Source organism: Panthera uncia, chromosome D1 (assembly GCF_023721935.1).
Source record: "Panthera uncia isolate 11264 chromosome D1, Puncia_PCG_1.0, whole genome shotgun sequence".
Lineage (NCBI taxonomy): Eukaryota > Metazoa > Chordata > Mammalia > Carnivora > Felidae > Panthera > Panthera uncia.
In genome coordinates this window covers 68004032-68020531 of record NC_064808.1, presented here as the reverse complement: position 1 = coordinate 68020531, position 16500 = coordinate 68004032, and the positions used below count along the sequence as shown (strand labels likewise).

At 38.0% G+C, this 16500-nt stretch overlaps 1 pseudogene; it reads left to right on the top strand.

Annotated features, from left to right (window-relative positions):
- Positions 1–16500, top strand: part of LOC125929454 (transmembrane protein 223-like) — a 46653-nt pseudogene that overhangs the window by 11750 nt on the left and 18403 nt on the right.

Here is a 16500-nt window from a genome sequence, read left to right as displayed (position 1 = left end):
CCACCCTTGGGGTCATCTAGTCCAGTGATACAGATAAATTAACCAATAATTACACAAACTAATAGGCAAATGGCAACTGTAGAAATACATGCTTTGAATGAGGTTATAGGGTACTCAGAAAACAGACAATGGAGAAATGAGGTGATGACAAATTCTTAATTCATTGTGAGTGTAAGAGAAACTTTTCATTCACAAATTTAATGGTCTTGATTTCAGCTATTCCATGATATCCTTGAAGGTCTCTAATGTTTAACTAATGAATGAGCCCTCCTCGCTGTGGTTTTGTTGTTCTCCTAGTTTGGGGGAATTTGTGATAATCTCTGAATTCATACCTTATGAATCATAAGGGTCTTTCCTACAGTTAATATTTCTCTCAGGATTGGAACTATCTGAAAATTTAGGCTTTGAAGAATCTACTGTCTTTAATTGCTATGAAGTCAGGATCTATTTTATCCACAGCTATGTCCTTTGTACCTAGTGCCTATCATATAATAGATACTTAATACATATTTCTTTCTTGATTGAACTACTATGATGACTGGTTTAGGAGAACCATGAGGAAGCTCTAAAGAAGTGACTTACAGGGGTGCCTGTGGGGCTCAGTTGGTTAAGCCTCCAACTTCAGCTCAGGTCATGATCTCATGGTTCATGGGTTTGAGCCCTGCATTGACCTCTATGCTGACATCTAAGAGCCTGGAGCCTGTTTCAGATTCTGTGTCTCCCTCTCTCTCTGCCACTCCCCTACTCATGCTCTGTTTCTCGCTATCTCTCAAAAATAAATAAATGTTAAAAAAAACTTTAAAAAATTAAAGAATAGATAAAATGGTTTATCCCTAAGACATACACAAGGACAGTTTCCCAAATGCCTCTTTCCCTTAAATAATACAATGAGACGCAGATTCTTGGAAAGGACATGGATAATGGTTCACACATGACACACTTAATGCTTTGGGGAAAAGCACTTTTACTTCAAATCTCTATTTTTTTGTCTTAGAAAATAATTTTAAGTTTATTTATTTTGAGAGACAGAGAGAAAGAGAGAAATAGAGCACATGGGTGTGTGAGCTGGAGAGGGACTAAGATAGAGGGACAGAGAGAATCCCAAGCAGGCTCCGTGGAGGGGCTCAATCCCACAAACCATGACATCATGTCCTGAGCCGAAGTCAAGAGTTGGGCACTTAACCAACTGAGCCACCCAGGTGCCCCTCAAATCTCTATTTTGTTCAACAAGTCTGAGTTATGGTTTCTTTCCACATAACTGTTATCTAACCTGAACATAACACATGCACAGGCCTTCTCCTTTTATTAAGTGGAAAATAGCATAGTTTAAACTGTCTAATGTTTACCTCTTTGCAGAATTCTTTTGTGAATTGATTTGGGATTTTTAAAAAAATCAAATTCCTCAGTTGTAGCCTTTCTGCAACATGTCAGTTCACATTAGCTGAGTGATGCCTACCTACCTAATGTCTGCAAGTTTGCAGCCTACCAATGAGCAAATAAAAGCCAGAAAAAGAATATTTTGACCTGGCTTTAGTCCCAAAGTGGAATTTATTATAAGCAGAGTAGCAGCGAATAGTTATTGAGCATTTACAGTCCCACGCATTACTCTAAAAGCATTATAGTTTTCTCATTTTTTCTTCATATTGGCACTGATGAGGTGGGTACTATTGTCATCTGCATTTTACAGATGAGGAAAGTGATCCCAGAGGTTTTAACCAAGGTCACATAGCTATTAAATGATAGACACAAGATTTGAGTTCAAATAGTCCAATCCAGAGTTGGTGCTATTATTCACTAGTCAACATTTCCTTGCTATGGCTAAGTTTTGTCTCATGGACTACTCTTCCTCTCTGAGGGAATATAGCCAGCTCTCAGAAAGGGTGAAAAAATAGAAACGGAAAAACTGTTGGCAAATAAATAAGTATTCATCTTTTATCTTTCATTTCTGCTTCATTAGGCACCTAGTGGAATATAGTGATGCAGGAGGAACATGACTACTTAAAGTTCCCAAGATTACATGTTTGAGCTCTAGCCATAGTGGGTTTCTCACTCTTTCTCTCTCAATTTTATTTTTATTTTTACTCTTTCCTTCCTAGATTCCAGTTCCTAACAAAAGAATACTGAATGAACTATGATTACATGCCCAAGTCTGGTCTAGTCATTGGGGGCCTGGTGCCTACTAACACAGCTGCTTGAGGGACCATCTGTGTATATAAGAGGCATTTATTTCTTGTCAATCAATGTGAATTGTATAGATAGTTCCAAATTTTCTATCATCAAACATCCTTGGACTTGAAGTTGAAAAGGCCTCGGGATGTCTGGGTGGCTCAGTCTGTTGAGCATCCGACTTTAGCTCAGGTCATGATCTTGCGGTTCATGAGTTCCAGCCCTGCATCAGGCTCTGTGCTGACAGCTCAGAGCCTGCAGCCTGCTGCAGATTCTGTATCTTTCTCTCTCTCTTTCCTTTTCCTGTTCATGCTCTGTCTCTCTCTGTCTCTCAATAATAAATAAACATTAAAAAAATTAAAAATCAGAAAATAGCACACAACTACCATTAACAAGTCATTAGTTCTCTCAGAATGTTGATTTCCTCAAACATAAAGTATCTATAATTATCTTTGCTCAGCCTACCTTGCAGGGTGATTGTGGAGACTCAATAGAATTATTCCTCTTCCTCCTAGCATAGCTAAGACTAATAAAGTGCTTATCATGCATAAGCACTATTTTAAGTGCTTTGCATATTATTGACATTAACTTTCCCATTGACCCAATGACATAGACGCTAACTTGTTCCCATTTCACCAATGGGGAAACTGAAAACAGAGAACGTAAGAAAAACTTGCTCAAGTTCACACAGCTGTAAGCAATGGATCAGGAGCCATAGCTTTTGAGTCCATGTTCTCAACAACTTCTAATGTGGACATGAAACACTTAGTAAATGACAGAGAACTATTCAAACATAAGATATTGTTATTACTGTCAAGCAATGCATTTTAACACCAAAAATCCATGTCGGGTCAGAGGATCAAACAAATGAAATATGATCGAGCATTTGGATCTTTGTTTATACCAGATTTTGGTACTCTGGTTTTGTCCTAATTCAGTAGTTATAGAAAAGGTATGTATTCAATTCTGGCTCACATTTTTCCATGAGAGTCTGTTGTAAAACATTTTGTTTCACTTTTAAGACAAATATTTTGATACCTCCATCAGAAACTCTTATTTTGTTTTGGTTCACTCAGTTTCATGACTCATAAAATGTGTACTACAATTTATTGCTACTTTGGGACCTCAGTTTCACTCTGTTCTAATTCCAGAGTAAGGTCCCATAACAAAAGAAAAGGCAAACATGAGAAAAATGGCAAGATTGACCATGTCAAGGAACAAAGAGCCAAAGGACCATGGCAGAGAGCCAGGGAGGAGAGAGAAATCTTGGTCACTTCCCAAAGAACATGTTTTCTCAGAAAAGACTACCAAACTAACTTAGAGAAAATGGTGTCAGGGCATGATGGGGCTTGAATAATGAATATACGACCTGTGGTGCAGCTGGGCACCCTGAAAGCTGGGGCTGGAGCACTTAGAAGAGGGCAAGAGTCTTTACCAGAAGGCCCTTTATTAATATGACTCATTGATTGTATGTGTAACAAATTTCCCTCTTTTCTGCCATCAGCTAATTTAGTTTATCAATATATATGAACTAAATTTAAACTATAGCTTATCTTTTTGCAGTAATATGGATGGCCAAACTTTTTGCAGTAGTTTGGATGATTCAAGTGTTCACCTGGTTTAAAAAGCTGTTTCCCAAGGAAATATTCAAGGTCTATACATTGTTTACTCAGCCAAAATTGTGAACAAAGAATATTCTATTAGAAGAGGTTTTGGTTAAGGTGCCTGGGTGGCTCAGTCATTTAAGCGCTTACTTTGGTTCAGGTTATGATCTTGTGGTTAGTGGGTTCAAGCCCCACATCAGGCTCTGTGCTGACAGCTCCAAGCCTGGAGCCTGCCTTGGATTCTGTGTTTCCCTGTCTCTCTGCCCCTTGCCTTGCTCATGCTTTCTGTCTGTCTCTCTCTCTCTCAAAGGTAAACATTTTTAAAAATGTTAGAAAAGGTTGTGGCTGGGAAGATACACTAAATGATCTAATAGCATTTACTAGCCCTGACTTGTTGTTTATTTATGTAAGGGTTCAAAATGGCACAAGGCAAATGATTTTTCTTCACAAAACTTGAGCTTTCTTTTGAGAGATCAGACTATCTAAAAAACAATAAAAGAGAACTAAAAGAGAAATTGGTGACTACTGAAACACTTTGTGATACAGTAAGGACAACAGATGCCATGAGAACTCAGAGAAAAAAAAAAGCAAATGATCAGAGTGGTAGGAAAAGGCTTGCCAGGGGAAGCTGGCCTGACCTAGACATGGAAGGATCACTAGGTTTGGATATGGTTGGGTAAAGGCCATTGCATGTAGGAAAGAGTGGAAAAGGATTCTTTGATTCATAGACTCATTTATGCAGCAAGTATTAATTGAACTTCTTTTATGTGGAAGACCTTTTTCTCAGTGTGCAGATGTGAATGTTTGCTCCATAGGTTCATGATGGATGGATGGGTGGTGCATCTGCGTAAGTAGGAGTGATGAATTAGAGAACAGTAGAGGAGGCAAAATAGAGATGAGGCCATAATATAGAGAGACCCAAAAGCCAGGTGATGGACTTTTAGGAAACAGAAAACTATTAAAGGTTTTTAAACTAAGAAATGTCATGATGAAATTGGCATTGAAAGAGGACATATTGAGCTGAGATGTACAGCCAGGAGACAGAGACGCCAGACAGAAGAAAATGGCCACAGCCTAGGTGTGAATGATTGAGGATCTGGTCCAGGTTGTTGGCAAGGCACAGAGAGAGGAAGGCTGACACGAATGATATTCTAAATTATGAAAACAGGAGAGAATAAATCAGTGATACTTCTGAGATCTTTATGCCATAAGTAGAAGTGATAGGTTAGAAACTGAGGATTGGGAGGAAAATGTGTTTGGGTAACTTTCTAAATGTGATGTGATGACAGTTTTACATAGTAAAAACTTACAACCCTGATTGTAACCCTGTTGATGACATGGTCAGGACATTTCTTTTCTTGTTCCTTTGCATTTTTTCCTGGTACCTGATTTTCAACAGATACAGATAAAAGAAGCATGTCTGATATCAGGCTTTTTCAGATCTTTGGTAAATGACAAGCCTTAGAAGTCTTGGCTGTCTCAAAATTGAAGGCAGGCATGGAACAGCTGGCTGTTTCCCTTAGAATACATGGTTCTTTTATTGTATAGCGATTTACTAACTGGGGCTCCTCTCAACAGAGTTGGGCATACTGAATTAATGACCCTGGCTGAGCAGGTGAGAGTGATGGGAAACAAAGCCAAGTTACATAGGATAAATACCAGCCTTATTTCACCCCACCATAAGGAAAACATTTTTTATTCACCCACAGAGTAAGGTGTGTTCTGAAAGTACAGCACCAATGACATATATCTAGATTAGAGTGGAAAAGTGATTTTAGCCAACTTACTTTAAAGAACAAAGTGTATTACTACCAAAATACTACCTTTCTCTACTAAGAAATGTTTCCAACTCTTAAGCCTCTTTCTTTGGCCAAAGCAGAAGACTGTAATGCATGTTCCTTTTGATCCCTCTTGGAAAACTCTTGTTTTCCACTGGAAATAAGTGGACTGTGTTCACACAGTGCCTAACCCAGAAAAATCTGCCCATAGGCAGTGTCTGTGGACAGCAAAGGCTTTGTATCAAGATCCCTCTGCAGTTCGCTGCTAATAGGATTTTACCTTTTGAACCAAATAATTTTAACCCAAAGAGTACTGAAAAACCATAGCAGCTTGGCTGTGGCTGACACTCAAATATGCTTGAAAGATGGAAAATTCAATTTTACTGTTGTCAAGTTTCTGTGTGATTTCTCTCAAGTGGGATATGGGACCCATAAAGTCAAGGCAGCTTGAGGTGTGATTCCATTTTTCATTTTATGGTAAATCCTCACTCAGATTCAATCTCATTCTTAAAGTGAAATAAATATCTCTATCCATGGTGGTACCTCCAACTTCAAGTATTTCCCAGTCTTAATTTATCCTGAGTGCACCCATTGACTGCATCTCTGCTTAATAGCTCAGCCAGGCCTAACTTTACCACTTGAGACCTTCCACAACCTGACCCTAACTGAAGTCTTAACTCCTCATATACCTGGCTTCTTATGTGTCTTACCACCTCTGTGTATTTCCTCATGTTCTCCCTGCTGCCTAGAAAACCCTTGCCTCTTGATTCCAAGCATTTACATTCAGTCTTTATTTCAAAACCCAAAATGTGAAGATGGGGAGAATGGGAAGAATCAGCATTTACTACCTGGGAGGCACTGTGCTATTATGTACTTGATATAATTATCTCATTTAATCCCCCCAACACCATGATGCTGGTATTAATACTCCCATTTGAGAAAATAAATGAGGCTCATTGAGCTAAAGTAACTTTTTCCTGAGATCACAGCTCAGATTCAAAACCAATCTGCCCAGAGCTTGAGTTCTCATTATCTTTGATGCTACTTCTTTGACTTTTATTAGCCTCTGCAGAGTGTCAGCAGAATCACCTCTCTTCCTTGCCCCTCCTGGAGGCTGACTGTGTCCCCTCCCCTTTCCTCCTCACCACTGCACTCCCTCCCTACCAACAACTCCCTTTTTTCTTATGTTCCCAGAGGTTTTCAAGAACCCTCTCTTTCCTACCACTATCCCCAAGAACCCAAAGAGCTCGTTCTTACTGCTACATGGGGTTGTGCTCTTTTAGAGGTCAACTTAAGGGATGGCCCAAACTAAAACACATCTAATCATTTTTTGAAAAAAGCTAATAGCTAATGAGTGTCAATTTTGTGTGATGTCACTAACACAGGTTTCTAGATAATTTTTATTAAGTATAATGAATACATAAAAGAGTATATATCATAAGTATAAACTGAGCACATAGATAAAACCAGCGCTTCAGAAACCCCCCTCATGCTTCCTTTCAGTCTCTGCCTCCCCCAAAGATTAACACTTTCCTGACTTCTAACATCCCAGATTGGTTTGTCTCTTTCTGTTACTTTTATAAATAGAATAATACAGTTTATACTGTTTCTTGTCTGACATCTGTCTCTCAATACCATGTCTGTGAAATTCATCCCCATTGTCAGAGCACTTATAGAGGGATCATTCTTATTGCTTCTCTTGATTTGCTTAGTTTTCTACTCTCAGAAATTATGAAAATGCTTTACTTGTGAAATAGAAATTTCTACTTACCAAATGTGCAATATTTGATTATATAGATTTTTTCTCTTTAATTTTTAATATTAGACTTTTTTCCAGCTTCATTTAGAAATACTTAACAAGTAAAAATTGCATATATTTTAGCTGCAAAATGTGATGTTTTGATATACATGTATGTTATAAAATGATTATCAAAATCAAGGTAATTGGCATATCCATAACCTCACATAGTTAAGATTTGTGTGTGTGTGTGATGAGAACACTTAAGATCAACTGTCTGACCAAATTTCAAGTGTACAATGCTGTGTTATTAACTACAGTCATCATACTGTACTTTAGTCTCCAGAACTTATTCATCCCACATTATTGAACCTTTGTACCCTTTGACCAATATCTCCTCATTACCCTTGCCACCCCTCACCCCGCCAGCTGTTGGCAACCACTGTTTGCTTTTATAAATTCAACATTTTTAGATTCCACATATAAGTGAGATCATACAGTATTTGTCTCTGTGTCTGGCTTATTTTGCTGAGCATAATGTCCTCCAGGTTTATACATGTTGCAAATAGCAGCATTTCCCTTTTTTTTTTTTAAGGCTAAATAATATTCCCTTATATTTTACATTTTCCTTAGTGAGTTATATAGTTAGAAAGTGATGAACAAAAATCTCACTGTTTAAATATTCACTTACATGTTCAAAGATCATTAATCAAAAGCTTACTCTGTGCTGGAAAAACAGTATATATATTTTTAATCCTGTAGCTGTTTTATCGTCACTATTTTGACCTGGGAAGCACTCTGATTCTGTGTTAATAAATATAAACATTTATATCAGAATTATACTAGCACCAATAAATTATTGGTGAGAAATGATTCTTAATGATTCTACAAACCCAAATTAATTCCTTGATCAGTTTCCCATATAGCACACTTAAAATATTTCCAACTTTTCATGTGAATAAAAGTACTGAAATTTAAAAAAAGAGAATCTCACATGAACTGTCTTAAGACAGAAGAAGTTTTAAAGTTTATAGCTAGTTAGGACTTATAGATCATTTGATCCAATATTTTTCAAACATTTTTTTATCCAACCAACACTTAGTGATTGTGTGACCACAGGCAAGTCAACTGACCTTCTGTAAAATGTAGATTACTCCTACCCCAGAGAGTACTACTACTCAGATTACCTTGTATGATGTTCATACAAATTCCAAGTAATATGCTTGACATATAGTAGGGACTCAACTTTGTATATGTTTTAAATATGAGTAGGTAGTTGTGCTTATATGACCAACTTCAAGCAAGTGGCTATTACTGTAAGTTAACCAGTTAAAAGCAGAGAAGCAGCATGGCTATGCTATAAAGGAAATCTGTCTTCATTTCTGAATACCTGTGTTCTATTACTACCCTCTCCTTTTCCTACCCAAGGAATTTCAAGACTTAACATTTGGAGCCTCATTGTTCTTAACTGTTCAATGAGGATGTTTTGTATATATATCTTACGGGATTGTTGTAGTAACATTCTGCATGCAGAGGTGCTTTATAAACACTTGTTAAATCCAAATGATTCGTTTTACTACAGAAAAGACTATGGAGAAGCATTGTGGCATTACTGAGGAGAGAAGCCACACTTGTTTTAGTTTGAATCTTAATATCTGCACATTATGGAGAATCTACAATATGCCAGTCACTGCTAAGCACTTTACAAACACATTCACTGGCTCACTAAATCCTCACAACAACGAGGATTTAGAATTGCTCGCGTTTTCACTGAGGAAATTGAAATTCACAGAAATTAAGTACCTTGTCTAAGGCCACTCGGCAATGAGTAGGACCAACGCACAAGTCCAGGTCTGTCTGGCTCCAAGGCTCATGCTTTTTGCACCACGTGGTACTGCCTCAGCAATGTGAAATAACAGATGCTGCCCACGTTAAAATTACATGGAGTTGTGGTAAGCAGATCGGCATGGGCTGTGTGAAGTGGGTGGGACAGATGCTGAAACTAGGCAGAAGTATGTGTACTGTCTGAAGGGAACCAGGACAAACAATCAAATAATGTACTTATGGGGGAAAAAATCTGTGGCTCTCAAAATGTTAAAACATTTTGTTTAAATAGAATCATCATTTTCCTGTAATGAGGAGCACCAGAGATAGTGAAATACGATTAGTGAGGCAATCAGGAATGCTGTTTCAAGTTACAGTATGCCCGGTCTCAGGAAAACCCCGTAAGTCTACTGTGACCTTTAAATGGGCCTCATTTAGAGTGTGACCCTTCAGTACATTAATGTCCCTTTTGGCAGTATTCTTAAATTGCTTATAAAAATGTCATACCGCTTGTTAAAAGAAACATGTAGGAGATTTTAAACCCTAATATGGCTAATTTGGTCATAGAACACTTCAGGGGGAAAAAGATGTTTGATTGGGAAATAATGTTCTTTCTTTTTTAATTGTGAGCAGAACAACTATAACAACTCTGTTAATCTAACGAAGGTTGAATGTCATGGGAGCAGAAAACCTAGGCGCTTTTGTCTTTCCTACCTAGTTATAAAATTCTTCCTGAAAATATAAAAATGGAAACTTTAAAAAGGAAATAAGGGGCGCCTGGGTGGCTCAGTCAGTTAAGCGTCCGACTTCGGCTCAGGTCAGGATCTCGCGGTCCGTGAGTTCGAGCCCCGCGTGGGGCTCTGTGCTGACTGCTCAGAGCCTGGAGCCTGTTTCAGATTCTGTGTCTCCCTCTCTCTCTGACCCTCCCCCGTTCATGCTCTGTCTCTCTCTGTCTCAAAAATAAGTAAACGTTAAAAAAATTTTTTTTAAATAAAAAAATAAAAAATAAAAAGGAAATAAAACCACAGGGATCCTTTAGTAAAACTTGTGTTGTATTTCCCAGGCAAATATTTGGAGAAGCTCATTTCCTTTTCTGTTCTAAACTTCACTCAGCCCTTTTGTGTTTTTACCAATCACAAGCATAATGCATTCTTACTGTAAATGCTTTAAATGATATCACAGTTATATAGAACAAATGTTATCATCTAAACATAAACACTGTGCTTTGATGAACATTCTTCTGCATGCATCTACTGAGTCTCTTTCTTGTGAACACACACACACATACACATATTCATACATAATCCTATATAATTGGAATCAGACATATGTAACATTTCATTAATCTTTTTTGCAAGTTTCCATGGATATCTTTCCAAGTTTTCTATTATCATGTTTAGTGGCTGCTTAGCATTTTCACTGTATGAATTCATGAAGCATATATATGTATATATACATATATATATACAGTTTAAATATTTTATTTCAAATTTTTATTTAAAATCTAGTTAACGTATAATGTCATATTGGTTTATGGAGTACAATTTAGTGATTCATCACTTACATACAACACCCAGTGCTCATCACAAGCGCCCTCCTTAATGCCCATTGCCCATCTAGCCCATCCCCCACCCACCTCCCTCTATGAAGTACTGTTAAGAGGCATATTAATAGTACTGATTACATACCCTGAAATCAGAGTCAGCCGCTTCTGTCAATGCAAAGTCCCTTTCCTCATAGTTTTTAAGGTTCCTGCTTATAAAATGAGGTGTTTGAAGTAGATGACTTAGCTAACACTGTATGGAACAGTATGGAACATACTTCTTCTATGCCCTACCTTGAACTGTTCTTTCCAGTTTTGTGTGCCCCTGTCTTCCCACACCTTGCAGAATGGTACCATGAGAACACACAAAGGAGAGAGAGGGAGAGGAAGAGGGAGAAGCAGTGGCGAGGTTGGGAATTCTTCATTTGAGAATCAAGAGAGGTTTTTTTTGGAGGAGAGCTTTAAAAAGATGAACTTGACTTTGAAGACTGGTAGTACTGAACATGTGGCATGATGTGGAAAAATTTCAAAAAGTCAGGGAACAGCATAAATATGAGCACTGAGACAGGACAAAGCACACAATCGAGGTTGATATAACCCTACTTAGAGGAAAGTGACAATAAGGAAGTTAGGTTCATATTATGGTGGAAATTTCTAAATTGTAGGAGTTGTGAGGTTGGGAAGGAGACAGGTAGGTGATGAGAATTTTTGAAGGCTTTAGGTGGGAGATAAAATTGTAAGAGCAAAAGGATTTCTCTTACCTCTGTTCACCTGTTGTTTTTGAATGGTTCAGAAGAGGAGAGTTAGATTGGAAAGACCGGTTGGGAGGTTGTAGGACCTGAGTCTTGTTAGCAGCACTGGGATGGGCAGGCTGCAGGATTGAAGCACCATGCAGTCAGACTCTAATAGCATGGCCTCTAGGACCACACTGCCTGGTTTGAATCTTTTCTCTAGGGTTCAGGAAGTATGTGAGTTCAGGGAGTTACTTAAACTTTGTTTCAGTGCCTTCACATGAAAAATGAAGATAATGCTATTAACTACATTCATGGGAGTATTAAGAGGGTTAAATAGGGGCGCCTGAGTGGCTCAGTTGGTTAAGCATCCGACTTGGGCCCAGGTCATGATTTCATGGTTCGTGAGTTCAAGCCCTGCGTCGGGCTCTGTGCTGACAGCTCAGAGCCTGGAGCCTGCTTTGGATTCTGTGTCTCCCTCACTTTCTGCCCCTCCCCCACTTGCACTCTCTCTATCTCTCTCTAAAATAAATAAACATTTAAAAAAATAGGTTTAGATATGTTAATATTTGCATATAGCAAGCACTACCTTTTTGGCAGAAGAAGTGTAAAGATGTGATGAAGGAGACATTTCAGAAATAGAGTTAGTGGGACATTTAGGGAAAAAGATTTGATGCTACAAGATAAAAGAAAGATGATTCCAGCATTTCTAATTTGGGTTACTGAGAAGATATCAGAAAGAGAGCTGAGGAATGAGAGAGCAGGTTTGCAGAGGGAAATCGTATCTGATTTATGCTAGGTGGATTTTAAGGTACCTAAAGGATATTCACATAAAACCTACAGCTTGAGATTTGAGACATTATTGTACATAGGAACCCAAGGAGAGCTGTAAATTTTGGAGTCATGAACTTCATATATTATGAGGGTGATTTTTGGCTTTGGACATGATTGAGTGAAAATTCTAGGCTTAAAGAGGTGGAGGGCATGCATCCATTCAACAAATAGATGTTGGAGGTATCTAATAGGTGCATGGCAGTTTATAATTTTAACATTGGTCTAGGGTAACAAGGATTGATTTGACACACAACTTCAAATCGTCTGTTATTACCTCCAGGAAACCTTGATGATCCACTGTTTCTGACACTAAACTAACCTGTAGTATAATTTCCAAATGATGATTTTCCAACTGGGCTGAATAAAACAATGACAAATGCTCTACTTAATAAGCCTCAAAGCAATTAAGACACAACATCAGAGAATTTTATTGCATTTAATCATCAGAGAAATAAACAAAAATGTACTGTGATGAGTAAATGAATTTGATAAATCAATAATAAGTTAATTTCTAGAACAGATTTTGAAAGCTGTAGAACTCTGATATGGCATGGTTGTAGGTTGTTAAGTTCTGACAGAATGAGAGAAAAATAATGGGAAAGGTACTTGGCTGGGATCTAGAAAAACTAGGTGTTTGTTTGGGCTCTCCAAATAATTTCATGACTGGTCAAATCGTTATACTTCCTTGAACCTTAATTTCCTTGTCAAATTACACTAAAAATAACATTTGTGATACTGTGATGAAAATAAGTATGATATTGCAATGTAGAAATTATTTCATTGTCTGCTAATCAGTTTTGCTGACACATGCAGGGACCAGGTAGGGTGGGTCATTGGTGTTTGTGGCAAAGAAAGTGGGCCCAGGTGCCAAGAAATCTCATCACAGTTCACTTCCACTTTGATGTGTTCAATTTACTATGTCAAGGTCTGGACCTTAGCCCTGCAGGCTCAATACAGAGGGGACAGATCTAGTTCTTAGTGATAGACTTATATATACAAGTGAATAAAACAGGAAAGAAAACAATACCAATGTTCTAATTTATAAAATGACATAATAATCAGTGAGAATTGAATATGAAGTAGAAGTTCTGTCATATTCTCTTCCTGGGAAGACTTTCATGAGACAGATGTTAACAATGCCATTTTAGGGGTGCCTGAGTGTCTCAGTCATTTGAGCATCTGATTGATTTCAACTCAGGTCAGGATGCCAGGGTTGAGGGATGGAGCCCCACATTGAGCCCTGCATAGAATTACACACTGAGCATGGAGCCTGCTTAAGATTCATTCTCTCTCTCTCTCTCTCTCTCTCCCTCTCTCTCTCTCTCTCTTTCTCTCTCTCTCTCCCTCCCTCCCTCTCCCTCTCCCCCTCCCCCACTCATGCACACACTCTCTCTCTCTAAAAAAAGAGTTTTAAAGTACCAAATTTAAAGTACTAAATTAAAAACAGGAATTACATAAGTGTAACTGTATAGCATTATACACTGACCTGTTGCAAGCATCTAGAGAAGGTCTTGTCTTTTCTTGATTAAAGTTCCTACTCCTTGGATGGTAGTTAAGTGGTCATGGCCCAAAGCTCACCTATGTGCTTCTCCCTTTCTAGTCTTTAGTGACTGATTAAACACCATTCTAAAAGTCCCATCTTTAATATGTTACTATAGTCAAGCAAGTTATAGTTAAACCCATTGGCTGGTGAGCCACTACCACTAGATCTCTGATTTCTCTGATATGATCAAGATGGCATTGATTCCACAGGTACATCTTATTTTCAGTTTCTTTAGGAGAAACTCATTTTGCTCTACCACCACCACCTCTGCACTCTCCCCTGTTAGCAAAAAGTTTTCATTTATACCCAGTGACACTATGAAATCCTAGGAAGCAGAATGAGACTAGAAGTGTTTCCAATAGAACTTTCTTCAATGATGGTAATATTCTATAATCTGTGTGGTACAATACAGTAGCCACTAGCCATATGTAGCTATTGAGCCTTTCAAATGTAGCTAGTGTAACTGAAGAGCTGAATTTAAATTTCATTTGATTTTAATTTAAATATAAATAGTTACATAGAGCTAGTGGCTACCATGTTAGACACCAAAGGTAGAGTGGCAATTCCCAAACTCCCTGAATCAGAAAAGTGAGTAGGTCCCAGGCATTTGTGTTTTAGAGAAAAAGCTTTCTAGAGAATTCTGATGCACAGCCACCTTTGGAAACTTTTTAAGAGAAAGTAGAGAAGGCTAATCCTGCCCTCGATCTTTCTACCTGTTTGGCTTTGGACAAATAATTGATCTGATTTTCAGCTTCTTTCGTGTAGAAGGGAAACTTGCCTAGGGGTCATTATATGTGTTAGTTAAATTAATACTTGTAAAAAATTGTTAGGTTAAAATTCTTGGTGAGTCCTAAAGTTTCTAGCACAGTAGAAGATGCTAAATAAATGACTGAATGAATGATTAAAACTATGGCAGGAGAAAATCTCTAATAACACATTTCTTAGTTGTTCATAAGGATCATCTAATAATAATACAGCTGAAAATTATTAACCAATTATTATATGTGACCTAATATGCTAAATACTTGTTTTACTCTGTGTGGTAGATATTTTACAGGTGTGGTGTGTAAGATTCAGAGATGTTAAATTTTTTACCCAAAATTTTTTACCCAAGACTACATAGCTAACAAGTGGCTGGGAAAGGGATCAAATTCATATTTGAATCCAATATCCCATGTGCTTGAACAATAAACTCTTCTTCAATTTCAAAATGGCAGTAGCTTTTCTTCTAGTGAAATTCTAAAGCAGAGCAATAGAAGAAGCAGCACTCAGGGCCTTCAACTGCTCATACCCTGAATGATTTGAAGTGGGTGGATCAAAATCAGAGAGGTTTGACAGGAACCTCATGTAAGAGTGGAGTGGATTTGGGGGTGGGGCACCAGCAAGCTCTGGAGGGGAGTACCAGACTTAAAGAGGCTCCAAGCACCTGCTTACCTCAGCCAAAGGTAACTTCTCTACCCAATTCTTAGTTTTAGCTAAGATATCTGAAATATAATGCTGTGACAGATTTTTTTCTCTGTATTTAATTTTTTTTTTATTTTATTTTTAAAAATTTACATCCAAGTTAGTTAGCGTATAGTGCAACAGTGATTTCAGGAGTGGATTCCTTAGTGCCCCTTACCCATTTAGCCCATCCCCTCTCCCACAACCCCTCTAGTAACCCTCAGTTTGTTCTCCATGTTTCAGAGTCTTCTGTTTTGTCCCCCTCCCTGTTTTTATATTATTTTTGTTTCCCTTCCCTTATGTTCATCTGTTTTGTCTCTTAAAGTCCTCATATGAGGGAATTCATTTGATTTTTTTCTTTCTCTGACTAATTTCACTTAGCATAATACCCTCCAGTTCCATCCACGTAGTTGCAAATGGCAAGATTTCATTCTTTTTGATTGCCGACTAATACTCCATTGTGTGTGTGTGTGTGTGTGTGTGTGTGTGTGTGTATATATATATATACACACACACACACCACACCTTCTTTATCCATTCATCCATTGATGGACATTTGGGCTCTTTCCATACTTTGGCTATTGTTGATAGTGCTGCTATAAACATGGGGGTGCATGTGTCCCTTTGAAACACCACACCTATATCCCATGGATAAATGCCTAGTAGTACAAATTTTCCAAAAGTCCAAATTTTCCTAAAGCTCAAACTCACAATTTTGACATAACATTTTTTACATAATTGGGTTTTGTTCCTTCTCAAAAATTTCCAGTGTCCTCTACCAGACTTCCTTTTTCTGTTAAATACCACTTTACCATACATTATATATACACACATACATTGTAAAATCCTGACCAGGTTTCTCTATGCTTAAGTAGTAGTTACAAGGGACTAACCCATGTAATCCTAACTTCTTGCCAGTCTCTACAGTAGAGGTGTAAAAACTAATTACTCAGTTTTCCATTCCTTCCACGGAGGAGTAATCATATCACAGTGGCCCGAGTGATAAAAATAGAAGTCTGGTTTAGATGCTCCCTTGGCCCTTTTATCCTTCATCACAATTTTACCCTTGGTGGTTGGAAGTGGAGAAGTCATCTTGAGAGAAGAGCCAGGGAATAGGAGATCTAGTGGCCTCACCCTTGTAACCCATGGAACTAAGGTCAGCAAACCCCTGACTCAGACATACTTGTTTTGAGGCTAAAAGTAGCCTTTTGTTGGAGCATCTGACTCTTGATTTTGGCTCAGGTCATGATCTCGGGGTTTCATGAGTTTGAGCCCCACATCCAGCTGTGTGGTGAC